This window comes from Notamacropus eugenii, chromosome 1 (genome assembly GCF_028372415.1).
Source record: "Notamacropus eugenii isolate mMacEug1 chromosome 1, mMacEug1.pri_v2, whole genome shotgun sequence".
Classification (NCBI taxonomy): domain Eukaryota; kingdom Metazoa; phylum Chordata; class Mammalia; order Diprotodontia; family Macropodidae; genus Notamacropus; species Notamacropus eugenii.
Genome location: NC_092872.1, coordinates 606,729,818 through 606,746,318, shown reverse-complemented (window position 1 = coordinate 606,746,318; position 16,501 = coordinate 606,729,818). Strand labels below are relative to the sequence as shown.

Genomic DNA, 16,501 nt, shown 5'->3' with positions numbered 1-16,501 from the left:
GAACATCTTGGACCTTTCCTAAGGTCTGCTTTTGGGGAGTATTAGTGAGTTGCCAGAGACTAGAATCTGAACTAGAAAACCTGCCGTCCCCTCTAGTGCCCATCTTCTTGAAAAAGCCAGTCTTAGACCCTGACTCAACCTGATGTTGCTGACATTAGCCAGATAGGGCATTCTGTGGGGCTGCTTTGGACTAGTCAGTCTGTCTTCTTTCCTTACCCCGTTTAAGTCTCTCCTGTCCCAACTCCAGTGTGTAGCTCGGATGATCTCAGGGATGGAGTAGCTGGAAGGATCCCCAAAGTCAGAGCCACAATTAGGGCAGGACCCCTGGAAATTTTCCCTAAGATTCCAACTTTAGAGAGATGATGATACTTGTAGCCCTTCCTCAATGTAGATGCCTCTACATTTACCACTATGTTAGCAAAAGCAATCAGGTAAAGTTGGAAACTACCAGATGATTAGAAAGAGAGATAAAGCATTTATTAAATGCTTACTATGTGTCAGGTACTATAGAAAGCAAGACGCATGTGGGAAGAGAACATGGTAAAGGGGAGCTGGGAAGGGAGGGTGGGGTGAAAGAACTAGGTGATAGACTAAGAAGATGCCGAGAGAGTGGAGTTGGGAGTAGAGGGCAGCATTGTTGTGGCTCCTCCTGAAATGATGGTCAGGGTAGGCAGTCACTAATCAGGAAATGGGGGTTGGAGACTGCAACAGAAGTTTATCCAATGTGAGGTTAAAAAAAAAAGTCCATAGAGTCCAGTTGGGAGTAAAGAGGGAATGATGGGCTGGGATGAGCTCCAACCCTTGGCTTTCTATGTTTCCTATGTTATACTTGCTCCTCCTTCCCCACCCCAGCAGTGGTCTCATGCTAGTGCCCCAAAAGATGCTCTGCCACTTCAGGGTACATTTTTGAACCACTAACTCCAGGTACAACAATTGCCAGTGGCAGCATGTCTCGAAGCCCTGGACGTCTCCCCCAAGAACTGGGGAGGTGAGATGAGATAACTTAGAAAGGGGAAGAAGACTGAGATGGAGGCATCCAGGATTCCTGCAACAAGCAGCAGCTTCTTGGGAGGCAATGGTGACAGCTTCTCGAAAAGGGTCAGGGGTCAGGGACCGGCAGGGTTCCAAGGATCCTGAGAAAATGCACATCTGGAGGAAAGCAGCTGGAGGGAAACCGAGAGAGTGACAGGGAGAAGGGCAGCCAGGGAGTCAGGTTTAGCCCACAGCTGGATGAAGGGGGTGGAGGATGGGGACAACCAGAAGGCCAAGGCTTCTCAGACTTCAGCTTCTCATAATCATCCCAGGGTCCTCGGAGCCAAATGTGGGAGTGGAATGAGTGTGCAGACACCCAGGCAACCTGCACAGCAGCACAAAGATGGGAGATGCTTGAGGATAATGTAACAATCCTCTTCAAAGTGCTTTGCCATCTGTTATGCATCTGAGCTTTACAATGTCCCCATGACAAATGACATTTCTGTAGCACAGTACATTTCTCAAAGCACTTTACATGTATTATTTCACTGTAGTCTCACACCAGTCTTGTGGAGTGAAAGCTACTGTTACCCTCATTCTATAGACAGAGGAACTGACAACCAGCATCAGAGGAAGCATTTTTTATAAATTTCATTTTTGTCAATGAGCAAAATTCTGTTTCTCTCCTTCTTGCTTCTCTCCCCTCAGCCATCCTACTGAAGAAAAATAAAAGAAAAACAAAGCCCTTATTCCAAATATGCAGTCAATTAAAACAAATTGCCACATTGGCCGTGTACAAAAATGTTTCATTCTGCAGCCTGCGTCCATTCCCTTCCGATCAGGAATAGAAACCTTCACCATTGGTTGTCTGGAGTAGTGGCTGCTGCTCAGAATTCTTAAGTCTTTCACAGTTGTTTGTTTTTGCAGCATCGCTATTACTGTAGAAATTGTTTCCTTATTTCTCATTTCTTCCCTCTGCATCCGATGCAGTATTTGAATTCAGGTCCTCCTGACCCCAAGTTCAGCACCCAGACTACAGAATAGTACTATCTTCTCTTTGTGATATACAAGAAGCAGTTTGCTATGGAGAGGGGGACAAGCATGAGCCTTAGGGTCAGAAGGTTTGATCTTACAGCCCAGCTCTTTCACTTCCTAGTAGTACAACCTTCGGCAGGTTACCTAATTTCTCTGGGCCTCCTCCTTTCTAACTGCTATAAAATGAGGGGGTTGGTCTGTGTGACCCTTGAACTCCTATTAGGTTCTGAATTTCTATGAGTCTTTAAATTGACCCAGAGTGGAGATAATAGTATCCACATTTTATAGATGGGGAAACTGAGGCCCATAAGGTGGCATGACTTCCCCGGTGTCCTGTATCGTATGAGTAGCAAACCAGTCTCAAACTAGAAATTATTTTCTCTCTCTGGGTCTCAATTTCCTCCTCTATAAAATCAGGGGGCAAAGTACAGAATTTTTAAAGTCCCTTCTAGCCCAAACATTATTATTCAATGGTCCTGATCCTGGCTTCCCAAGTCCAAGTTCAGTACTCTTTTTTACCATATTGTGTTTCCACCAGTGGTCTGGTTCCATACATTTGGGTGGAGGTAAGGACAGTCTGGTGGAGAAACTGGAGGGGGAAGGTGTTGATGGTGGCGACCATGTCCAGGACCAGAGATGTACTGACTGCAGAAAGTGCTGGTTGTGCTTTTGGGAGCAGAGTCCTGGTCATAGCAGATGGGAACAGAATCCAATCATCTCTGGCAAGATTAGGGGAGTTGGATAGAATGAGATTGTCTCTGCATCTCAGTCACCCTCTCTAGAAGAAAGAACAAATCTTTACTTATTGCAAAGGTGGGGGACTACTGATATTTAGTTTAAGGTGTTATAGTGTGTTATTTGATTTTACTGAACTTGTCTTAAATTTTTATTGATCTCTTTATATAACATTTTCACATATATCCCACTCCACCCCCCCTCCTGTGAGCCATCCCTTAAATAATTGGTTGAGGGAGGGGAGGAAAGAGTATAAACAGCTATTTTTCTTGTTCTTTTTTTTGTCTTTGTTCCATGAATTCTCACTGGGTAGAAGAGGGTTATGTTCAGAAATGAATACGATGCAAAGACAAAAGCATCAAAAATATAATTATTTTTCAGACAACATGAATTGGAAAGGGACTTAGATAACAACTCAAACACCTGGAAATCTCAAGGAATATATCATTGTGGACAGGCGAGTTTCTTCAACAACTGAAGGTTTATCCCATTATACACTAAAGTTTTATAGACTGTATTAGCTACCTCCCTGCCTTAATGTATAAAATGCTTGGCAAACCCTAAAAAGCACAGTGTAAATGTTAGCTGCGTTCATAACAAAAATATCTTGTATATGTTGATTGAAGACCTAATATGTACAAGGCTTGATGCCAGGTTCTGTGGAGCACAGTAGGGTTTGAATGGGCCTCCAGTTTGAGTAGGTCTAGCAGTTGTCTCCATATATCATTTTGATGCTTGGGGTTCCTCTCCTCTGACAGTGAGAGGATCTTTGGCCTCCAGCATGAGTGCTGCTGAATGCTAGCTAGATCCAGAGGGTTTCAGGGCCTACACGAGAAGGCAAATGGATTCCTTGACTCTGTTCCTGGCTCTGGCTCTGTGATAGTTACTCGTCCCCTCATGCCCTGGTCCCCTCCCTGTGCTTTGGGGAAAAGATCCATTATCATTTATTTTGGTGTCAGGAACAGGGACTCATTACCCTCTTCCCCTCATCTTCTCATCTTTCCATGGGATCAGGCATCAGGGGACAAGAGGGTGAATTAAAAAGGAAATATTCAAGGTTCTTTTACTTGAGAGTTTTGCTATAATGAGCCCAAAGCACCAAATAACAAACCAGGAAGCCACTCACTTAGTTGTATTAGTAGAATTCAAGGGCCCAGAAATCCAATAATAATCCTCCCCACTATGTGTAAAATGTCTTTGGAAAGAGTCCTTTATTTGGATTAAGACATTGTAGGCCTCAGTTTCCTTATCTGTAAAATGAGCGGGTAGGATTGCATGTGCTCTGGGGTCTCTTCCAATTGTAGGCTTATCATCCTCTGATCCCATGTCTCTCCTGCTTAGAGTATCCCTAGCTCCTCCCATCCCCTCACTATTCTAAGCAGGATTGAGATAAAACTCAAATCTCCCCTTCTCTGTCCATGTAGCAACCAAGGTGTGACAAAGATTTATGGAGCACCTCAGTATGTGCAAGGCACTGGGAGGGAGGCAAAGATGAATAGTAAACAAAGCCTTCATGGTGCTTATGATCTAGAAGGAAAGATAGGATCAATATATCTACATAGACATAATTGCATTATGTATATAGATAAATATCTATATAATTATACATATTGATCTCTGTATGTGTATATATGTGTGTGTGCATATATATATGTATATATATATGTATATATATATGTATATATATATGCATATATATATATATATATAAAATTGTCATTCAAGGCAGCATGTGATAAGACAGGTGGGAACAATGTGTTAAGGGAACCAAAGGAAAGATCCATACCTATTGGGGAAAGTCAAGGAAAGCTTCCAGGAGAAGGTGGGATTTGAGCTAAGCCTTAAAGGATGAGAAGGTTTTGGATAAGTAGAGTAGAGAAAGGCTCACAGAGGCCACTTAGTTCAATGTCCTCATTTTATAGATGAAAAGCAGTGGCAGAGATGTTGTGACTTGCTGAAGGTCACACAGTTATTAAAGGAACACCCAAGATTTAAACCCAGAGCCTTTGACTGGGACCCGAGAGGAAGAGACTCTGGTTTTACTGTGGTACAGCTGAGGGGATGTGAGTGAGGCAGAGACGTACGTGTCCCAGCTGTGGCCTGGGTGTGGGCTCCTTCACGTCTGAGATGGCCTTAGAGTGCACCACTGAGGGCAGGGAAGGAGACCCAGGGCAGGCTGAGGTCTGGAGCATCCAGCTTCCAACCCAGCTCTGTAAGTGTGTGGATAAAAATAAGATGGGATGTCAGGATCTCCTGTCTCCAGGAAGTCAGGATGAGCGATGGGTATCAGGGGACCATTCAGCAGAGGAGGAGGGGAGGCCATAAGCAGAGGGACTTGGACAAACATATTTGTTTATTATTCTTCTCCCTGGCGCTGAAATCCCTGAGGCTGCTCTCTCTCTCCAGTTCCAGTGGAAGGGAAATGTCTCTGTTGGACCTGCAGTAACTCAAAGCTTCTCAGCTCCCTTCCCCCCTTTTCCCCTTGACACTGCATGCTCCAATCAGATCTTAGTCACCCATTACTCAGGAGATGCTAGGAACTGTATTCTGTGCTGGTCAACCCACATCTGGAGTAAAGTGTTCTGTTCTGGGTGACACGTCTTAGAATGGATACTGATAAGTTGGAGAATGTCCAGAGAAAGAAGACAAGAAGGATGGAGAGACTTAAGACCACAGTTGAAGGAACTGGATATGGTTAGCCTAAAGTGGAGAAGATTTAGGAGAGACATGATAGCTGCCTTCAAGTGTCTGAAAGGCCGTCCCATGGAAGATGAATTAGGTTTGCTCTGCTCATCCCCAGAAAGAAGAATTAGGAGCATCTAGTACAAATTGTAATAAGGCTGATTTAGGCTCAAGGGAAATAGAATGAAAAAGAAACTAAGCAAAGTCCTAAGAATTAAGTAGAATGGGTGGCTAGGGGAAGATGGTGGGCTCCCTTTATTGGAGCTCTTCAAGCAGAAACTGCATCATGTGGTGTGTGGGGTGATTCTTGGGCAGATACAGGTTGGAAGGAGATGGCTTCTGAGGTCTCCCCTGAACCCCTACTTCCCCTACTGCTCTGAGATGTTCTAGACCTTTAGAATGGGTGAAGTGTAAAGTTGCTAGATTTCACATTATCCCTGGAGGAAGAGTCGTCTCTGGCAAATAGAATTTCATAGGATTTCTCATCTGTAAAATGGGGATAATAATAAGACCTACCTCTAGGTTTGTTGTGAGGATCAAATGAATTTAAAGCACTTTGCAAACCTTAAAGCACTTTTTTTATTGTTATTATTATTTGTTATTATTCTTATATATTATGGTTGAGTTTTTTTGAAACTGAAAGGAGACTTAGAGATCATTTAGTATAACCCCCTAATTTTAGAGATAAATGAGATAGAGTCCCTCTGTTCTGTTCTTGACCCTGAGGGCCTCTCTGTAACTTTGGCAGGTAGCCCTTGGTCTGGTTAAAGAGTGATTTGTGTATTTTTCTTTCTTCTCTTTTTTTAAAATTCTGAACTTAACCAACACCAAATAAGATGATCATTTCTATATAAAAATCAGAAAAGAAGAGGAGGACATTATATGAAGTCTCAAATATATAGTATAAAAACAGCTTGCATTTCTCTTAAAGCATACAGTACATTCAACATGTATCTTCTAAGCAGTCTTGCTTGTCTGTGTTTCCTACTGATCTATTCTCTTCTATGCATTTCATTCTCTTTTTTTTCTTTTTGGTAACTTCATCACTAATTCCCATCTTCCTCCCCACTAAGTTCCCCCACCTTCAACTGGAAAAAAAATGAAACCTGAAGGGTGACTTACGGATACAATTGTCAAGTTCTGCTTTTTGTCCACTAGAATATTTCTTAAATAATCTTGTTTCCATTCCCACTGCCACTACTTTGGTTTTAGCCTTCATTAGCGCTTGCCTGGGCTATTTCAACTGACTGCTAATCAGATCTGGTCTCCTTGTCACCTGTCTCTTTCCTGCACATACATCTTTTGTAGTAAGTCTTTTACCTTCTCTTAGTTATTTCCTTTTGCCCCCCATAGAGCTTACGCGTATATATTTGTTTGCTTGTTTGTCTCCCCCATTAGATTATGAACTCTTGGAGGGCAGGATCTGTCTTTTCCTTCTTTTTCTAACCCCAGAACCTAGCACAGAGCCTGACACATAGAAGTCACTTAATAAATGATTTACTTATTGGTTAACACACAGAATCTCCCTACAAAATAACTCCAGTTATGTTACTTTTCTGCTCAAAATCCTTCAGTGGTTCCCTATTGCTTACCAAACAAATTCCAGATTCCTTCACCTAACAATCACGATCCATCCAAATTTGCTTCCTAGTGACTTTGTAATCTTATCTCCCTCATTCCCCTACATAGAATCATACAAAATGAGAGATGGAAGGGGCCTCAAAGGTCATCTAGTTTAGCCCATATATGAAGCAGGAATCACCTCTCCAAATCTCTGATAGGTTCTTCCAGACTCCACTTGAAGACACCAGGGATGGGGACCTCAGTATCTCCCAAGACCCCACATTCCATTTTAATGCAACTCTAATTATTAGAAAGTTTTTCCTTATTTCTAGCTTAAATCTTATACTCATTGGTCCTATTTCTGCCCCAATGAGTACAGATTCAGTATCATAGTACTTAGAAGGGACCTTAGGCTGCCTAAAATGTGGCAGCATAACTGATTACAATACTCCAAATAGTGTCTAACCAAAGCAGAGTACAGGGAAACTATCACTCCCATTGTTCTAAACATTCTATTTCTTTTAATGCAGTCTACAATCATATTAACTTTTTGGGAAACTAACCACTCATGTTGAGCCTGCAGTTCTCTAAAACATTCAAGTCCTTTCCACATGAATTGTGATCACTCATACCTCCCCTATCTTTCTCTTCTGGATTCATTTTGTGAGCCCATATATAGGACTTTACATTTATTCTTATTATATTTCATCTTATTCAATCCAACCTATTATTTCTTTCAGCCAAGATCTTTTTAGATCTAAATTTTGTCATCCTCCTCTCTGTCATCTGCACATTTGATGAGCATGCAAAATAACTAGTTAAAAAATATGTTGAACAAAACAGGGCCAAGGGCAGAATCATGTGGCCCTCCATGGGGGGAAGGTTGTAGAGAGGCAGATGGCTACAGAACTTTCTCCAGGTTTACATCAATCCATTAATCAGCACTCTTTGGGTCCAGTCAGTCAACCTGTTCTAAATTCTAAATTCACTTAACTGTGCTGCCTTCCAGCTGACACCTATCCATCTTGCCAGCAAGGATATTGTGAGATACTTTGTTAAATGCCTTCTTGAAATCCAGGCATCAAGTTACATTGATGCAAACTGGCAAATTGGATTCATTTGATCTACCAATCTTCTGATTTTGGTTTTGTTTTGTTTTTTAGATACTGAGGCTTATCTGGTATGATTTATTTTATTTTATTTTTTTATGGATCAGACTTGTTGTTTCTTTAATATAGGGATCTTCCAGAAAGGAGACTTCCTCTATCAATGCAGGTCAGCACCAACTCTGCAAATTTTAGTCAGAGAGTTACCTGGTGCACAGAGAGGTAAATGACTGGCCTACCATCATGAAGGCAGTATATTCCAGAAGCAGGTCTTGAACCCCGGTCTTCTTGATTCTAAGGCCCTCTATTCATTATGTCTAACCATGCCTCTTGCTTAATGAATCCATGACGATGATGAGTGTGTGTATGTGTGTGTGTGTGTGTGTGTGTGTGTGTGTGTGTGTGTGTGTGTGTGTGAGAGAGAGAGAGAGAGAGAGAGAGAGAGAGAGAGAGAGAGATCACCAATTCTTCTTGTTACAATTCTCCAAGTGCTTGCAAACCATTCCTTTGAAATGCATACTAGAACTTTACAGGAATCAAAGTCAAGTTCACTAGGCTATAATTCGAAGGATAAATTTTTTTCTCCTTTTTCAGATGAGGCCATCACTTACCTGTTTCCAGTGCAGTGGAATCTTTCCTGTTCATAACTGTCCAAAGACTGCCAATTATCTCTGAACAATAGTTGATTTGGGCCTGGTGAATGGAACTGATTGAGGGCAGTATGGTTTACTTTGATTCTCTACCCACTTTTGGGGGGAATTTCACTGGCCTATTAGTCATTTTCATTTTCTTCCCCATTCTGAAGACCATTCTCTTTGGTAGAGAAAAACAAACAAATTTTTGTAATATATTGTCATCACCCCATCTACCAAAAAATGGTGGTAGGCCCTATCTTTTTCTTCTTTCTCGCTTGGTGATCCCATGTGTTCAAAAATCACCTCTCTGCAAATGACTCTTGAATTTGTATATATAACCCTAATCTCTCTCTTGAACTGCATTCTCACATTATCAGCTACCTACTGAACATTTCCTGAGTCACAGGATTAAAGAATTTAAGAGTTGAAAGGAACCTCAGTGGCCATCTCTTAGACCAATCTATACAGGGAAGGAATCCACAACGAGATAGCTCAGTGAATGGAGAGGTGGGCCTGGAACCAGGAAGACCTGGATTCAAATCCTGATTCAGACACTGATCAGTTATGTGACCCTGGGCAAATCACTGAACCTCTGTCTGCCTCAGTTTCCTCAACTGTAAAATGGGGATCATAAGAGCACCTACTTCACTGGGTTGTTATGAAGGTCAGTAGGATTTGGCACATAGTAGGAGCTTAACAGATGCTTGTTTTCTACCCTTGATCCCCTCTCAAAACTATAGCAAAGATGACAAAGGGTTGATACTATAATTATATTGGACAAGGCATTGTCCAATCTCTACTTGTAAATTTCCCAAGAAGGGGAACCCACAGTCTCTCAAGGCAGACTATGGGACAGGTCTAACTGATAGGAAGTTTGACTAAATCTTTCTTTTTGCTGTTTCTACTCATTGTTCCCATTTCTGCCCTCTGGGACCAAATAGAACAAGTCTATTTCTCCTTATGACAGCCTTTCAAATACTTGAAGGCAGCTATACTTGAAGAAGCTAGAGCTTCTCTCTGAGTCTTCCCTTCTCAATGTCCAGTTCTTTCAACGGATCCTTATATGACATGGACTTAAGGTCCTCCAGCATACGAAACTCAGCATGCACAAAATAGAATCCATTATGTTTATATTTGTCCCAAATATTTATTTGTATTATGTTTACTATGATATAACAAATATATTCATATTTGTTCATTATATTTATTCCCAAACCCCGCCCTCTTCTAAACTATCCTTTTTAATGAGGACATTAACATCTTTTTAGTCTCCTGGGTTCGTAACCTTGCAATGATTAATGTCTCTTCCATCTCCCTTATCCCCTATACACAATAAGTTACAAGATAAAGTCTTGTCACACCTTCTTCCACAAAACCTTTCACATTTTTCCCTTTCTCTCCACTCACACGGCCACTGTCCTGGTTCATGTCCTCATCACCTCTAGCCTATACTTTTGCAATAACTTTCCAGCAGGTCTCCCCTCCTTCTAATCTTTCCTCTTTCTAATATACAACCCATAGGCTGCCAAAATGACACTTTGAAAACACAGATCTGACTATCTGACCACTTCCTTACTTAAAATGATCAATGATTCCCTCTTACCTCAGGATGAAATATAGAATTCTCAGCTTGTTATTTAAAGATCACTGTAATCTAGCTTTAGCCTACCTTTTCCATTATCTATTATATTACTCCTCTTTATACCTCTCCATTACAGAAAATCTGGCTATTTCTCTGGAAATGCTGTTCCATCTCTGGCCTCCATGCTTTTGCACGGGCTGTCCCCCATGTCTGGAATACACTTGTTAACAAGAGGCTGGTGAGCAGATATCAATGAGTTTGGCTGATTCAGTCTCTCCTGGGAAGCAGACTTCTAGTGAATTGTGATGACATGTAATAAGTGCCTTGGAGAGATATATGAAGCATGTGCAGAATTCAATAACTGGTTCCAGACTGCTAACCATGTGCTGGAGAGACTCTGTTGGTTGCATAGACAGATGTCCATTCATTCAAAGGGCACTGGTCTGCCTGAACCTCTTCCTTCTTGGTCTGACTCTAGAATCAATGCTGCAAGGACCCTGTTTAAAAAAAAAAACCTGAAAAGACTTTCATGAATTGATATAGAGTGAAGTGAGCAAACTCAATAATATCGTAGAGATGATCAACTGTGAAAGACTTAGCTATTCTCAGCAATACTATGATCCATGACAATTCTAAAGGACTCATGATGAAAAATGCTACCCATCTGCAGAGAAAGAACGGATGAATTCTGAATGCAGATTAAGGAGTACTTCTATTTTTACTTTTGGGGGCTTTTTTTGGCAACATGGCTAATATAGAAATATCTTTTGCATGCTTTCACATGTGCAATGGCTATTATGTTGCTTGCCTTTTCAATGAATGGGAGAGAGGGACTGGAGGGAGGGAATTTGGAAATAAATTTTAAAAAAATGAATGTTCTAAAGAAACAAATGAATCAATATTGTTTGTTTAACTGCATCAAATTGATGAGTTCAGTTACATTGTGTTCTTTCCAACAGTTATTAACCTGGGGTCCATGAACTTGTTTGAAAACTATAACTGTATTTCAATGTAATTGATTTACTTTGTAATCCTATGTATTATATTTTATACATTTAAAAACATGATTCTGAGGAGATCTTAGGTTTCTCCAGCCTATCACAGGGGTCCATGACTCAGAAAAGGTCAAGATCCTTTCTGTCCTTCGTGGGAATCATTTGTGTCTGTATCTTGAGAGTTTCCTGTACTACTTTAGCTCACTCTGTAGACTCTTCAGCTATGAGATCCTATTTCTTTCTCTGAGCTCTGTGAAATAGACTCTTAAAAACTCTAGGATACCTGTCAGACTACTGCTGGCCATCTCCTCCTGGTCAGTTATAAACTTTAATCTAGCGTGGTTATTTCCTCCCTAGGTTGCCATCATTTCACATATGAAAACAGTCCTGCCTTATCAATCAAAAACTAGGTCCACAATAGCAGTTTTCCTAATTACCTCTATCTTCTGAAGGATAAAGTTATTGGCAAAGCAAGTCAAGAACTAATCAACAACTCTGTTTTTAGGAGAGAGATGTTTCTCACCTAGGAGATGTTGGGATAGTTGATATTCCACATCATAACTAAATTTGCTTTGTGATCTGCTCCATCATCTAATTTCTACTTCCGATCAGGTTTTCTGTAATGGGCTTCTTCTTCAATATCACTTTTGTTTATCCCTCCTTTGATCCTCATCTGAATATTTCCCATGTTATTTGATTTCTCAGGTTTCTGTATTTCCACAGAGAAGTGATTGTGTCTCTACTGGCCTCTATAATCTTTTCTTTTTGAATTGGGCATATATATATATGTATATATATATATATATATACATATATATATATATATATATATATATATACACACACACACATATATATTTCTCATCATGAGTCACACCCTACAAAGTCTCAGTCTCGGTGAGGAAAAGAGGATGTCTATTAATAACAACAGTTGTTTAGTTATTTCTGACAGTGACTCCATTTATCTTTTTGGGTTTTTTTGGCAAAGATACCAGAGTGGTTTGCCATTTCCTTTTCTATCTCATTTTACAAACTGAGGCAAACAGGGTGACTTGTCCAGGGTCAGATAACTAGTAAGTGTCCAAGGTCAGATTTGAACTCAAGAAGAGGAGTCTTCCTGATTTTAGACCCAGCACTCTATCCACAGAACCACCTAACTCCCCTGTGAGAGTCAGAGGATCTGGATTCAATTTCTGCCTCTGATACTTGCCACCTTAAGTGAGTTAGGCCAAGTCACTTAATCTTCTTGTCCCTCAGTTTCCTCATTTGTAAAATAAGGGTGTTAGACTACATGGTGCCTGAGGTCCATTCTAACTTTAGACCTATGAGCTATATGAATCCTAGAATTCAAGGACTTGGGTTTAAGTCACTATATTGCTACTGGCCTTGGTTCCTTCATCAATAAAAAGAGAAGGTGGACTTAGATGATCTTTAAGGTCCCTTCTGTCTCAAAATCATTTTATCCTTTCTAAGCAGCTGGGGCACTGGCCACTCACCCAAAGATTCTGCAGATGTTACCATAGGTCTGAGCTATTTTATGGGTCTCCATCAATCAAACCATAGATCATGAGTCCCCACTAATATGTTTACTTTTCCTAGTCAACCAGAGGACCTAACTGGCTCAAAGTAGAGATGCTTATTGAAATAGCAGAGTAAGACAAGAGCAATAGGGCATTTCCCTCATAGACCTGGAATATCCTATCTTCACAAATATACAGAGTATCAGTGGGGAGAATAGGCATTGGGGACCATTCATATAAGTGGACAAATATGAAACACACATAGCCAGCACACATTTGTGACGGACCAAGTCTTACCTTTGATGCTACACGTCATCACATTGTGTCTTTTCTGCTCTCCCATTGGAAATCATCTCTATTATACCTTGACTTTCTCCCGTTTCTCTTTAAGTTTCCCTACCCTCCACTGGGTATGTCCTGTGGTAGCTACTGGGCATTACTGCCTGTTATTAGCTTCTGAATTTCCTCTTTTTTGACCACATGGTTAGATATTTTATTTCCTTGTCTATTAGGATGCAGTGACTAGAAAAGCCTCTGCAAGATAAAGTCAAACTTTGGGACAAGGGAAGACCAATAGCTCTTTAGTTATAGGCAAAGGTCACGAATCATCATGCACAATTAAGGAGAAGTAGGAACAAAGCCAGGCAGAGTGCCCTTAAGATGAAATATTTTCTTTTAATTCACTGTGTCTGAAGCAGAATGACATTCCTTTGTCCCTAACAACTATCTTGCTTAGGATTGAAGATGTAGCCTGCCTGGGTTGGAAGGCAAATGAACTTAAATCTAAACAGAAACTAAGGAAAGGTGGTAAGGTCACTGAGGCAGGTAGGTGGTACAGTGGATAGAGCATTGCACTTGGAGACAGGAAGACCTGAGTTTAAATCTCCCCTCAAATACTTAGTAGCTGTATAACTCTGGGCAAGTCACTTAACTTCTGTTTGTCTCATTATCCTCAACTGTAAACTGGGGATAATAACAACATCTGCCTGGAAGGGTCATTGAGAAAATCAAGTGAGAATATTTATTAAAAATCACTGAGCAGAAGTGTCTGGAATACAGTAGGTGCTATATAAATGCTTATTCCCTTCCCTCTCCCTTCTCACTCCTCTTATTGTCCTCTACCCACCTGACCTAAATTCCTGCCTTTATCATAAATATATATATATATCATGTATATCATATATACATATACATACACACATACATATATATATATACTTATATATCAGTCAACAGTAAATCCTCTGACTTTGGTTCTATATTTTGGCAAGTGAAAACTTTCACTTTCTTCCTATACCTTTCTAATTTGTATTATGATTATTTATATACTTATTTTCTTTCTCCTCATAGATTCTAAGCTCAATGAGGGTAGAAATGGTGTCTTATTTGTCTCTGTAGCTACCTGGCACAGTGGAATATTCAGTAGTCAAGTACTTAAATGGATCTGTGATCAAACAGTGCAGGTTGCAGCCCATTCATATGACCCCATTCTAATTGACTCTTGCCCAGGTTCTCCCAAAATTTCATTACATGACTTCATCTTAGGGTTCTTCTAACTCCATCATGAGGATATCAATAGAACTTAAAAGTTGTCCATTAGTCATGCTTCCTTTTGACTATATGACTAGACTAGCCTAGTCTTTAAGAACATCCTTTACCTTCTTCCTTTATAATTCCCTGTTTCTAATATGGGACAGATAGCCTATGCATATCTACCATACGCATTTCCATTGCCCTCTGGGTGATTTTTTTTCTTTCAATTCTTCAGAAACACAGAATATTCTATGTCTTGCAGCCATGCCACAACACCAGAAGAAATGATATTAAAAATGTACCTTTTTTCAGAGAAAAGTTTGGGATTATTTCACTTTTGAGTCCAATTCACTGCCTATTGGCAGCATCTCTCTAAGGGATGTATGTATATGTTTATATGTACACAAACCAATATACATACATACTATTTATATACACAGATATGCTACATATGATATGTAGTACACATATACTCTATAGACACATATACATGTATACCTACACATATTGATCCAACAGCCTATTATGATCTGGACAGTAGACATCATCTATCCTCTTGTTTTTCTGGGGATGATAGTTAGGCAAAACTCTTTTGAGTGGTTATGGATCTCATCCAATAGGCCCTGAAATGTTCCAGTGCAATGTCATTTGGAGAGAACAACTAAAAGGAATCTCTAAAGGAGCTTACCATCTATAGGGATTCCCTCTTCCTTCTGGATTCTCTGCTGGAACTCTTCCACTAAAGTGGTGAACACCTTTGGTGAGCATATGTCTTCCTGCTTCATTTCTTTCTTGATATTAACGATCATCAACAAGGTTATCTCTGTTACATCTTTCAAGGAATCTTGTCTAATTTTGATAGATGTGTGGGAGACACCTTGTTGGAAAAGTTCCTTTAAAGCAATTAAGCTACTCTTCTGAAATCAAATGCTTGTTTTTCATGAATACAATACAACATCTTGTATTCTTGATGTCTTTAATCAGTTGTGACATTGTAAAGGTATGGACCACTTGCAAAAACTTTGTCCATTCTCCATCAATACTGTCATTAAGAATGCCTCAACATCCTACCATTCTGGAGAGTGATTTGGAACTGTACCCAAAGGGCTACAAAAATGTGCATACCCTTTGGCCCAGCAATACTGTATCCTCAAGGACTGTATCCCCAAGAGATCATAAAAATGAGAAAGGGTCCCACATGTACAACAATATTTATAGCAGCACCCTTTGTGGTGGCCTAAAACTGAAAAACAAGGGGATACCCATCAATTGGGGAATGGCTGAATGAATTATGGTATATGAATGTAATGGAATACTATTGTGCTATAAGAAATGAACAGGAAGACTTCAGAGAGGCATGGAAAGACTTATATGAACTGAAGCTGAGGTAAAGAAACAGAACCAGGTGAACTTTGTACATAGCAACAACCACAGTGTGTGAGAATTTTTCTGGTAGACTTAGAACTTCATTGCAATGCAAGGACCTAAAGAATTCCCAATGGTCTTTTAAGGCAAAATGCTTTCCACATTCAGAGAAAGAACTATGGAATTCAATTGAAGAATGTAGCAGATCATTTTCTTTAGTATTACGTTTTGATTTGTTGTATGATTTCTCCCATTCATTTTAATTCTTCTATGCAACATGACTATGGTGAAAATGTATTTAATAGGAATGCATGGTAGAACCTTTATAAAATTGTGTGCCATCTCTGGGGGGGAGGGATGAAGGAGGGGGGAAGGAGGGGAAGGGAGGAAAAAAATCTAAGTTATATGGTAGTGATTGTAGAACACTGGAAATAAATAAATTAATTTAAAAAAAAGAATGCCCTTAACGCATGTGTAAATTATCTCAGAAAAATTGATACGGATAGGATAGTAGGCTTATGGGTTGATAGTTATTAAAGTTATTAAAGTTGCCTTTTTTGATAGTAATGTTGCCTGAGACCTTTCCCTACAGATTTGGTATCTTCCTTTTCTTCAGAAACTTTGAGAATTGATTTCTTGAAATTGTGCTTCCCGAAGCATGAATTTCCTTTGTGAACACTTGATCCTGTCCGGCTGCCTTTTCTACCATTGCTCTCTTCAGGGACATTGCCACCTCCTTCATATGCACATCTGGTCTGGTAATGTCGGAAGCTAGATC

General features: G+C 40.1%; 1 pseudogene; it reads left to right on the top strand.

Annotated features, from left to right (window-relative positions):
- Positions 1 to 947: 947 nt before the first annotated feature.
- The window catches only part of LOC140519185 (CD99 antigen-like protein 2), a 73,190-nt pseudogene continuing 57,636 nt past the window's right edge, over positions 948 to 16,501 (top strand).